Source organism: Peromyscus eremicus, chromosome X, assembly GCF_949786415.1.
Source record: "Peromyscus eremicus chromosome X, PerEre_H2_v1, whole genome shotgun sequence".
Lineage (NCBI taxonomy): Eukaryota > Metazoa > Chordata > Mammalia > Rodentia > Cricetidae > Peromyscus > Peromyscus eremicus.
Window position 1 is genome coordinate 129066815 of NC_081439.1, and position 10099 is coordinate 129076913.

General features: G+C 46.0%; 1 pseudogene; it reads right to left on the reverse strand.

Annotated features, from left to right (window-relative positions):
* Positions 1-7555: 7555 nt before the first annotated feature.
* On the reverse strand, positions 7556-9604 carry LOC131900224 (forkhead box protein K2-like; annotated as a pseudogene).
* Positions 9605-10099: the final 495 nt, after the last annotated feature.

Here is a 10099-nt window from a genome sequence, read left to right on the forward strand (position 1 = left end):
CTGGCTTTTTCCTCTGATCCTCAGACAAGCTTTATTGGGGTGCACAAAGAAAAGATCACCACATTTCCCATTTTTTGTGTCAAAAATTAAAAAAATATATAACTAATATAAGAAAAACTATATAAATAAGTATAATAACTATATGTAATATATACAAGCAATAAATACATCAACAATGTCTAGTCCATTTGCATTTGACAAATTAAGAGAAAATATTCCATTATCTCTCCTATTTTGATGAGTCCAAAATGTATCTAATTCACTTTCTATCCTAACTTACATTACCAACTGAAAACTATCTTATGATGTTTTTCAAACTTATACACTTTACACCTCTTAGTGAGTTTCTTTTCTAAAATTATTAATGAGGAAAACTGTAACTATAACTATCCAATCTTCAACTCCCTCAGAGACCTGAGAAGGAAATAATATGACCTAGTAAAACAAGAAGTGCAAACAAGCAACTTCCAAAAAAAATGTGAGTTATAACAGAAAGAGCCAGCCTCCTGGACAGTCACCTGATGTTTCTCTGCAATGTTGGGGCATCATCTTTAGCCTACAGGCTTAGCATATCTGACAAGCACATTTGTGAAGCAGGATTTTTTAAGAGCCTTCCTAGCTTGTCTTGGCAAGGATTGGCTGGCCTTTGTTTTGTGACCTGCTTGTCCATTTTGGACAGCATACTCTCAACAGTCGATGCCTAGGGCATTTTCTTGCCCAGTGGCTAAATTTGACACAGTGAAAGTAAAGTCCATATGGACTTTCTTCAATGCCCATAATTTTCTCTGAATTAGATTGGTGCTGCCAGGAGCAGACATGTCTCATAGTCATAAAAAAAGAAAAAAAATCTATGTTATTAAAACATCTTAAATGCCATATATATATATATATATATATATATATTATAATTAACTTACTTTCACATATCAGCCACAGATTCCCCCATCCTCCCTCCTCCCACCTCCCAGCTCTCCCCCCCAATCCATCCCCTATTCCCACCTCCTCCAAGGCAAAGTCTTCCCTCGGGAGTCAGCCCAGCCTGGTAGACTCAGCCAAGGCAGGTCCAGTCCCCTCCTCCCTACTACAAGGCTGAGCAAAGTGTCCCAGCATAGGCCCCAGGCTCCAAAATGCCAGCCCATGCACAAAGGACAGGTCTCAGCTCCACTGCCTGGGGGCCTCCCAAACAGTTCAAGCTAATCAACTGTCCCACTTATCCAGAGGGCCTGGTCCAATTCCATGGGCGCTCCTCAGCCATTGGTTCACAGTTCATGAGTTTCCACTAGTTTGGCTATTTGTCCCTGTGCTTTTTCTAATCACGATCTCAATATCTCTTACTCATACAATCCCTCCTCTCTCTTGCCAGTTGGGCTCCTAGAGCTTCACCTGAGGCTCGGCCGTGGATCTCTGCATTCACTTCCATCAGACACTGGGTGAGAGTTCTATCATGTCAGCCTGGGTGTTCAGCCATCCGATCACCAGAGCAGGTCAGCTCAGGCACTCTTTCAACCATTGCCAGTAGTCTACAGTGGAGGTATCTTTGTGGATTTCTGGGGACCTCTCTAGCACTCTTCTTCTTCCTATTCCCCTGGGGTCTTCATTCATCATGGTATCTCCCTCCCCATTCTCTCACTCTGCTCCTGATCCAGCTGGTACCTCCCGCTCCCCTAAGCTCTCTTTCCCCTGACCCTTGCCCTCCATTATCCCCTCCCCAGTTTGCTCATGTAGATCTCATCCATTTCTCTGTCCTTGGGCAATCCCTGTGTCTTTCTCAGGGTCCTCTTTACTAGGTAGCCTCCCTGGAGTTGTGAGTAGCAGTCTAATCATCCTTTGTTTTACAACTAGTATCCACTTATGAGTGAGTACATACCATGTTTGTCTTTCTGAGTCTGGGTTACCTCACTCAGAGTGATTTTTTTTCTAGATCCATCCATTTGCCTGCAAACCTCATGATGTCATTGTTTTTCTCTGCTGAGTAGTATTCCATTGTGTATATGTACCACATTTTCTTTATCCATTCTTCAGTTGAAGGGCATCTAGGTTGTTTCTAGGTTCTGACTATTACAAATAATGATGCTATGAACATAGTTGAGCATGTGTCCTTGTGGTATGATTGAGCATTCCTTGGGTATATGCCCAAGAGTGGTATAGCCGGGTCTTGAGGGAGGTTGATTCCCAATTTTCTAAGAAAGTGCCATATTGATTTCCAAAGTGGCTATACAAGTTTGCATTCCCACCAACAGTGGAGGAGTATTCCCCTTGCTCCACATCCTCTCCAACATAAGCTGTCATTGTTGTTCTTTATCTTAGCCCAACTCAGCCCCAGTTGCCGGCCAGCAGGCAGGGCTCCTGCGGGAAGCCTCCCTGTTCACCAAGACCCCTGAGCAGAAGACCCTGCAATCCACACACCCTGCCCCCAGCCACTTCCTGAGGCTTGGAAACCAACCCCCAGCTCTATCCAGACCTAGAGGTTAGTGACTGTGTTCATACCCAGTGACGCTCGCCCCTAGGAACCATTTCTGGGCCCCATCTCTTGCCCAGGAACACCCACCCAACTTGGCCCCAGTTGCCTGTTTACCAAGACCCCTGAGCAGCAAACCCTGCAATCTACATGCCCTGCCCCCATTCCCATCCACCCAAGACCCCAGCTACTTCCTGAGGCTTGGAAACCAACCCCCAGCACTATTCAGACCTAGAGAGCTCTCATTGGGCCTAGAGAGAGAGAGCTCTCATTGGACAAAGGGCTGTTTTAGCTAGAGTTTTCCTGCCTGGCCCACAATCAGGACAAATCTCTATCACCTGCCAGTCCCACAGCCACACAACCAAGTAAACACAGAGACTTATATTGGTTACAAACTGTATGGCCATGGCAGGCTTCTTGCTAACTGTTCTTACAGCTTAAATTAATCTATTTCCATTAATCTATACCCTGCCATGTGGCTTCTGGCTTACCGGCAGCTTCACATGCTGTTTCTCATCATGGCGGCTGGCAGTGTCTCTCTCACTCAACCTTCCATTTCCCAGCTTTATTCTCCTCCTTGTCCTGCCTATACTTCCTGCCTGGCCACTGGCCAATTAGTGATTTATTTATTGACCAATCAGCAACACACTTGACATACAGACCATCCCACAGCAGGCTGTCATTGGACTAAGAGTAATCTCAACAGACAGGGAATCTGCCAGCCCTCATTAGACCAAGAGTGGCTTTCTGAGAAGTAGAATCTGGCACCTCTCATTGGACCAAGAGCGGCTTCCTGAAACACAGAATCAGTCAGCTCTGACTGGACCAAGAGTCCTGAGAAGACCAAGAAAGCATCTGTGACTCACAGAATCAACTAGCTTATGTTGACCCTAGAGCAGCTCCCTGAGACACAGAGTCTGCCTGCTCCAATTAGACCAAGAGCTAACATTAGACCCAGAAGGGCCCCCTGAGACACAGACACAGCAAGCAAAGAGTGGACCAACAGCAACTCACTCAGACACAGGCACCTCTTATACCCATTAGAGGAGGAGATGGGCAGACATCAAGGCAGAAGTACATACAACAACATAAAGAGCAATACAGTGTCACCAGAACCTAGCCCTCCTCCAACAGCAAGACCTGAGCATCACAAGGTAGTAGAAGCAGAAGAAAGTGACATTAAGAATAGCATCATGAAGATGCTAGAGGTCTTTCAAGAAAAAATGAAAAATGAAATGGAGGAAAAGATAAAAAAAAGTGGAAGAAATCAATAAAGAAATTGAGAAAAAGACAAACAAAAAATTGGAAGAAATAGGGGAAAAGACAAATAAATTGGAAGAAAGCAATAAATCCCTTAAAGAAAACTATGAAAAAGCAATTAAACAGGTGAGGGAAACTGTTCAAGACCTCAAAAGGGAAATAGAAACAATGAAGAAGATACAAAAAGAGGGAATGCTGGAAATAGAAAATCTGAGTAAACAAACAGAAAACACAGATGCAAGCATAAACAACAGAATATAAGAGATGCAATAGAGAATCTCTGGTGTAGAGGATACAATAGAGGAAATGGATTCGTCAGTCAAAGAAAATACCAAAGCCTAAAAAGTCATAACACAAAATGTCCAAGAACTCTGGGACACCATGAAAAGACCAAACCTAAGAATAATAGGGATAGAGGAAGGAGAAGAATACCAACTCAAAAGCACAGAAAATATATTCAATAAAATCATAGAAGAAAACTTTCCCAACTTAAATGCCATATTCTTTTTTTCAATTAAAATTAATAAAAAATATTTTATTGAATTTCAGGAACTTGGTACTTTTTAAAAATTTCAAATCTTTGCACACAGATCACCACTCTGCTTACTCTAGTAACAGCAGATGCCTGGACTTCACGATTGTCACTTCTCTCCTTGTGTCACATAGTGTAGAAAACCCAAGTCCTGACACTCCCCAACCCCTTCTGAACTACTCCAGCTACTCTGTGACAAGCCCCCACCCCCAGCTGAGGACAAGGAAGTGAGGTGGGCTATTTATGGAGACTTGCTGCTATCTGTGAACACGTTCTGCAGTGTGGAGAATCCATCTATACAAAGTATGCCACACACTTTCTGGAATGCACTGTACTCAGGAGACAGGTAAGATTCCCTTTGTGTTCTGTGTGGTTCAAGCCAAAGCTACTGAAGTTATCTAGTCCCTGAGGGAGCTCAGACGTTTGGTAAAGGTCAAAGAGAGACTCCTTAAGCATTCAACACTGAGGTGGCACAGTGGTCCTGGGAACTGCGGCAAGATACTTGTGGTATCAGGGTCTTATGTCCCCACATCAGACATCTGTTGGGGGGTAAAGCACATGAGCCCAGCCCTGGTGTGTGGAGGGGCTTCTGGGAACTCAGATGAACATAAAATAAAACAGTGCCTTGAACACTGGGAAGAAAACCTGGGTTCAGTACTGTGTTAATCTACAGCTTAGCTTCTGCCCTCTCCTTGACAGCTTTACATTCCTATATACCAAAGCAGCAGCATGGCTGATACAGCAGCAAGGGGTAAAGATGAGTGCATGCCTGCGGCTGCATAGGAACACTTCACTCACTTGAGGCTGAGAATGTGGCCTTAAAGAAAGAAAAAAATCCTCCTTCCATCTTCAAAACTTTTCTATGATCCCCCAAAAGAAACCCCTGCAGACTCCTAAGGTCTCTTTGGAGCTCAGAGGTAATGAGTCTGCAGACTTCACTCACATAGGGAACATCTACCCAAGTCCTGGTCAAGCATGCTACACACAGATGTCTCCAGACACACAGTATGTTCAGTTGGTGGTGCCTGAGCCCACCTCACTAGGGTGGCCTCCTGCTATAGCACCACATTAACTGAGGCCCATTGTCTGGACCCACATGCTGGGCACAATACAACCCAAACTACTTTGCAAACTGCAAACCTTTAAGAAATACACATTCCAAGGTTACCTGTAAAATGGTAGAGGAGGCAGACTGCCACTTGGAGGGGCTCCAGTCCCCCAGGCTGCAGTCCAAAGGCAGACTGCTGTGGGAACACACATGTTCTCACTCACATGCTCACTCACGTGATGTCTCACCTTTATTGTTTAAGTGGCTGAGTTATATAAATCCAGCTTGTTAACTCCATTAACGTCAACACGCATCATCCGCAGTAACATTGTGACGGCTCTATACTGTGGGTGAAGCAATACTTAGAACAGACTTGTCATATTTGGTCTTTATGTAAATAATGTTTTAAATTGCCTAAATATACCATTCTGAGCCATTTCATTCTACCAGGAAAACACAGGGTTCCCCCACCTCTCTTAAAAAAATTAAATACCAAAATAACTACATTTAACTAAATAACGTTATGATGATATTTAAAAAAGCCTCACAATGAGACTAACACCCTCTGCCTGCTGCTCAGCTCTAAGTCCAGAATGCTCTGGAAAGATGAGCAGTGATCCTGAGTGTGGGCTAGGCTGCTGGCCTCCCACCTTTCCTCACCCTTCCCTCTTAAATTTTACTTATATGACATAAGTCAGACTTAGTGTGGTACTTCATTCTGAAAAGCCAGAGAAACCTCTTAAGAATCAGAAAATGGCCTGGATGCTTGATACTTGGCCACTGGGTCTTACTTCTAAGACCCTCAAGTTAACTGGCAACATCTCTCCAACAGCTCTTGCTGTGAGTGTGCCATGCAGATAACCAGTCAGATGCCAGAAGCCAGAGCTGACCCCTAAGACTCCCCAGGTTCTGGGAGAGATCTATGACCTTGGTCTAAAAAGGTGTGAAAAAAGCCTGGATCTGTTTCCCAAGGGAGGGAGGGAGGGAGGGGTCTGTTGCTTTAAGCATACACAATATGTAGGAGACTGTGTAGCTAGAGTTTTCCTGCCTGGCCCACAGTCAGGACAAATCTCTCTCACCCGCCAGTCCCACAGCCGCTCAGACCCAACCAAGTAAACACAGAGACTTATATTGCTTACAAACTGTATGGCCATGGCAGGCTTCTTGCTAACTGTTCTTACAGCTTAAATTAATCCATTTCTATAAATCTATACCTTGCCATGTGGCTCGTGGCTTACCAGCATCTTCACATGCTACTTGTCATGGCGGCGGCTGGCAGTGTCTCTGACTCAGCCTTCCACTTCCCAGAATTCTCCTCTCTCCTTGTCCCACCTATACTTCCTGCCTGGCCACTGGCCAATCAGTGTTTTATTTATACAGAACAATATCTACAGCAAGACTCATTTTACTGGAGTGGGAAATTACGCCGCAGACAAAGTCAACATAAAGAAACAGACAACAAAATCCACAAGAGTTATGTGCAGCCTGAAGGCTAGAAGGCTCCCGGGGTCCCTTGCCCCATGCCCCCTGGCCTCATGGGTCCATGCAGCCTCAGTCCACCCACCCTCTACAATGGCACAGGGTAGGTCAATTCATCAGGTAACTGCTCTGAACGGAAATGGGCAAGTAGGTATCCTTAGGGAGTGCCACCCAAACACAGGCAGGACAGACTAGAGCAAACCATCCCATGGGCTGAAAACAAACCACAGAAACAAATAGAATGACGTTCTTTCCCCCAAATGAATCTCAAATTTCCAGAGTAGAAATGGAGTGATATGAAATGTCCAAAAAAACCATTATTTAGTAAAGAAAGGACATCTCCAAGTATTCTAATTCCATATGTAGACAACAAAATACTGTCTTGTCTCTCAGCCGCAGCCATCAGGTCCTATGAGGGCAGCCAATGGCTGTGGCTCTGTCCCCTAAAGGAAAGTCAGAGAGATCCACATGCAGCATGTGCTGCATCCGCAAAAGAGACTCAGTCCTTCATGACCTGGAGTTCTTGCTTGTAGTAAAAGCTGAGCCCACAGATGACAGCCCAGCGAGTGCTCTGTAGGAGACACCACCTCTGGAACCAGGGTTGCTGTTGTGGGTCTGTTCAAGTGTAACTTGTCTTTAAATTAAGGAGTTTTAAGGCCACCTGGGTTCATGTTTTCAGTGCTAAGAGGTGAAGTCCAACCGCAGGGCCCTTTACCCACTGAGAATGTGCTCCCTGCTTCAGTAAGAGGCAGCATCTCCTTTTGGCACAAAGTTGATATCTGAAGAAAAGGTCTCCCAGCAGCTAGTTCTGGATCCCCTTTTCTCTCATAGCTGCTGGTGGTGCATCCACATTTAGGGCAATGACAATGCTCTCGCCATCTTCTGCTTTAATTCGCTTGAGCTCTGGCTGTTCTGCCTGGTCACCATTCTGGCGCTTTGTGGAAGGGATGCCGATGCTGATGCATGGGTTGCCAACATATGGAGAGGACTCGCCACTGCGTTGTTCACCTGGCTGTGCACTGCTTTAGGCATTGGTACCACATGAGTTCCATTTTGCGTTACAGTTTTTATTGGAAGCTGGTGCTGACATAAAGGCACCTGTTGTACTGTGGTCACTGTCTGAACAGGGGTACCCTATGATGTCTGGATGATTTGGCTAGCAGCGCCTAGTGTGCCTGGGCTAATTGCAGGGACAGGCTCTACTTTCACTTTGACTTCTCTGTGGTCGCCATTCTCTTGTGGTTCTGCCTTAGGAGGAGCCAGCACCGCAGCCTGAGTGACCACAGCTTGTCCAGCAACTGTGTATGTGTTTGCTGGGGCCAGACCAGCCACACTGGTCACTGACACTGCTGGTATCTGGTGGACAACATGGACCGTCTGCACAACAGGCGGCTGGGAGGTGGGTGTGGTCACTGAGGCTGCAACAGTGTAGGTGATGGGCTTAATGGCTGGGGGCAGCTGCCGCTGGATGGTGATTAGGACAGGCTGACTGGAGAGAGGTGACCCTGGTGAACACTGGGCAAACCGCGCCTCCTGGATGACAGCAAGTTTGGGCTGTGAGGCGCCAGGCTCAGGCTCCAAAGGGGCAGGGGAGCCCTCCCTCGACAGGCTCTCAGGGGTCTGGGTGCCACTGGAGTGAGCAGACAACACTCCCGCATGGTTGGGAGAGGCTGGGGCACTCCTAGAGGAGAGAGGTCCCAGGGGGCTTCTAAAGCAAGGCACGCCCCTAGGCCATCTCTTCCTAAAAGCCTGCTCTACCAGCTTGCTCTGGTATCCTCCAGAAGGAGCCTTTGCCTGGTTCTTCCTGGGAACGTGGCACTTCAATGAAATAACGGTTCAGAGAGAGATTGTGGCGAATTGAATTTTACCAGCCCTTGTCTGCAGTCCTATAGTATGGATAGTTTTTGGTGATGTGTGTATAAATTCCATTGAGGGTGAGCTGCTTATCAGGAGCCATTGCAATTGCTTGTACTATCAACTGTGCATAGGAGTAAGGTGGCTTTGAGTCATCCTTTGGGCTGTCTCCACCTGAAGCTTCCTTATCATTTTCTGGCTGTGAATTGTCAGCCATTAAATTGAGGTCAGATGGTATCTATCACACGGCCCATTTTGTACCCTGAAGATCCTGCTCCCCAGGGACTGGATGGGCAGGAGTTTGCAGCACTGATGGTTCCCGTGGGAGAGGGAAGGGGGCTGATGAGGTGGGTCATAGTGTCTGGAATGTTGATGGTCAGGGGTGAGATGTGGGGCTGCACAGGCTTCACGGGCGACTCTGGGGCTTCTTGCTTCTCTCTCTTCTCACTGGACAGGGCTGTGAATGTGATCTTGATATTTGTGCTCGGGAACCTGAAAGTGCACTACAGAATCCTCTCCAGGAATATTTCCAATAGAGCACAAAGCTGTCCTGTGCTTCTGCAACTGGGGATCCAGAGCGACCTTACGCGCGGGCAGCCGCAGCCTGCGCCACTGGAACACCCTGTCCACAAACACGCACGCCGTTCTTGCCGAGACAGCACAGGTAGAAGTCGCTGCCCGCGTCTGGCCCCGACTGCATGGGTTCTGGGCTGGCAGCGCTATGGCCGCCGCCCAGGGGCGTGAAGATCTCCAGGTGGCGCCGCGAGATGAAGCTAGAATGACCCATGCTCACATCTACCGAGCCCTGCAACGAGTTGCGCCCGATGGTCACCGAACACTTCTTCATGAGGTACTCGAACTCGCGGCCTCCGAGCCGCGCCACGGCCCAGCCGCCCTCGGGAGAGCCGCATGAGCCGAGCACAGTCGCCAAGACACCGGCAGGTGAGGAGAGCTGCGAGGGCCTAAATGCCATATTCTGTAGATCTCTGAAGTGTTTGAAGATGACCTGTCTAAAATATATCTCTGATTGACTTTGAAAACTTACCTAATATGACTATGAGTTCGATTGTAATGTCTAACTACTAACTTTCATTTCTTTATATCCTAACAGTTAGTGGTAATAACATGCAAGGATCAGCAAATTGCATTACATTGTTAAATGAACTGTATAGGTACAATATCTTGAACAAGGTTATAAATATATGTACAGCATTTTCTAACAATATCATTCTCAATATATATATATATAACTTGTATAAAATATATAAAAATCCAATCCAATGTAAAGTATTTAAAACTAGTAGTTGTCTTTTTAAAGTAGATTCAATAATCTACCTTTTTATCTATATCATGTCTATATTCTCTCTTTTTTCTTCTCAGAGTAGATTCAATAATCTACCCTTCATTCTATCATTGCTTTATCATTTTTTCAGAGTAGATTCAATAATTTATATCCTCTTTTTTCTTT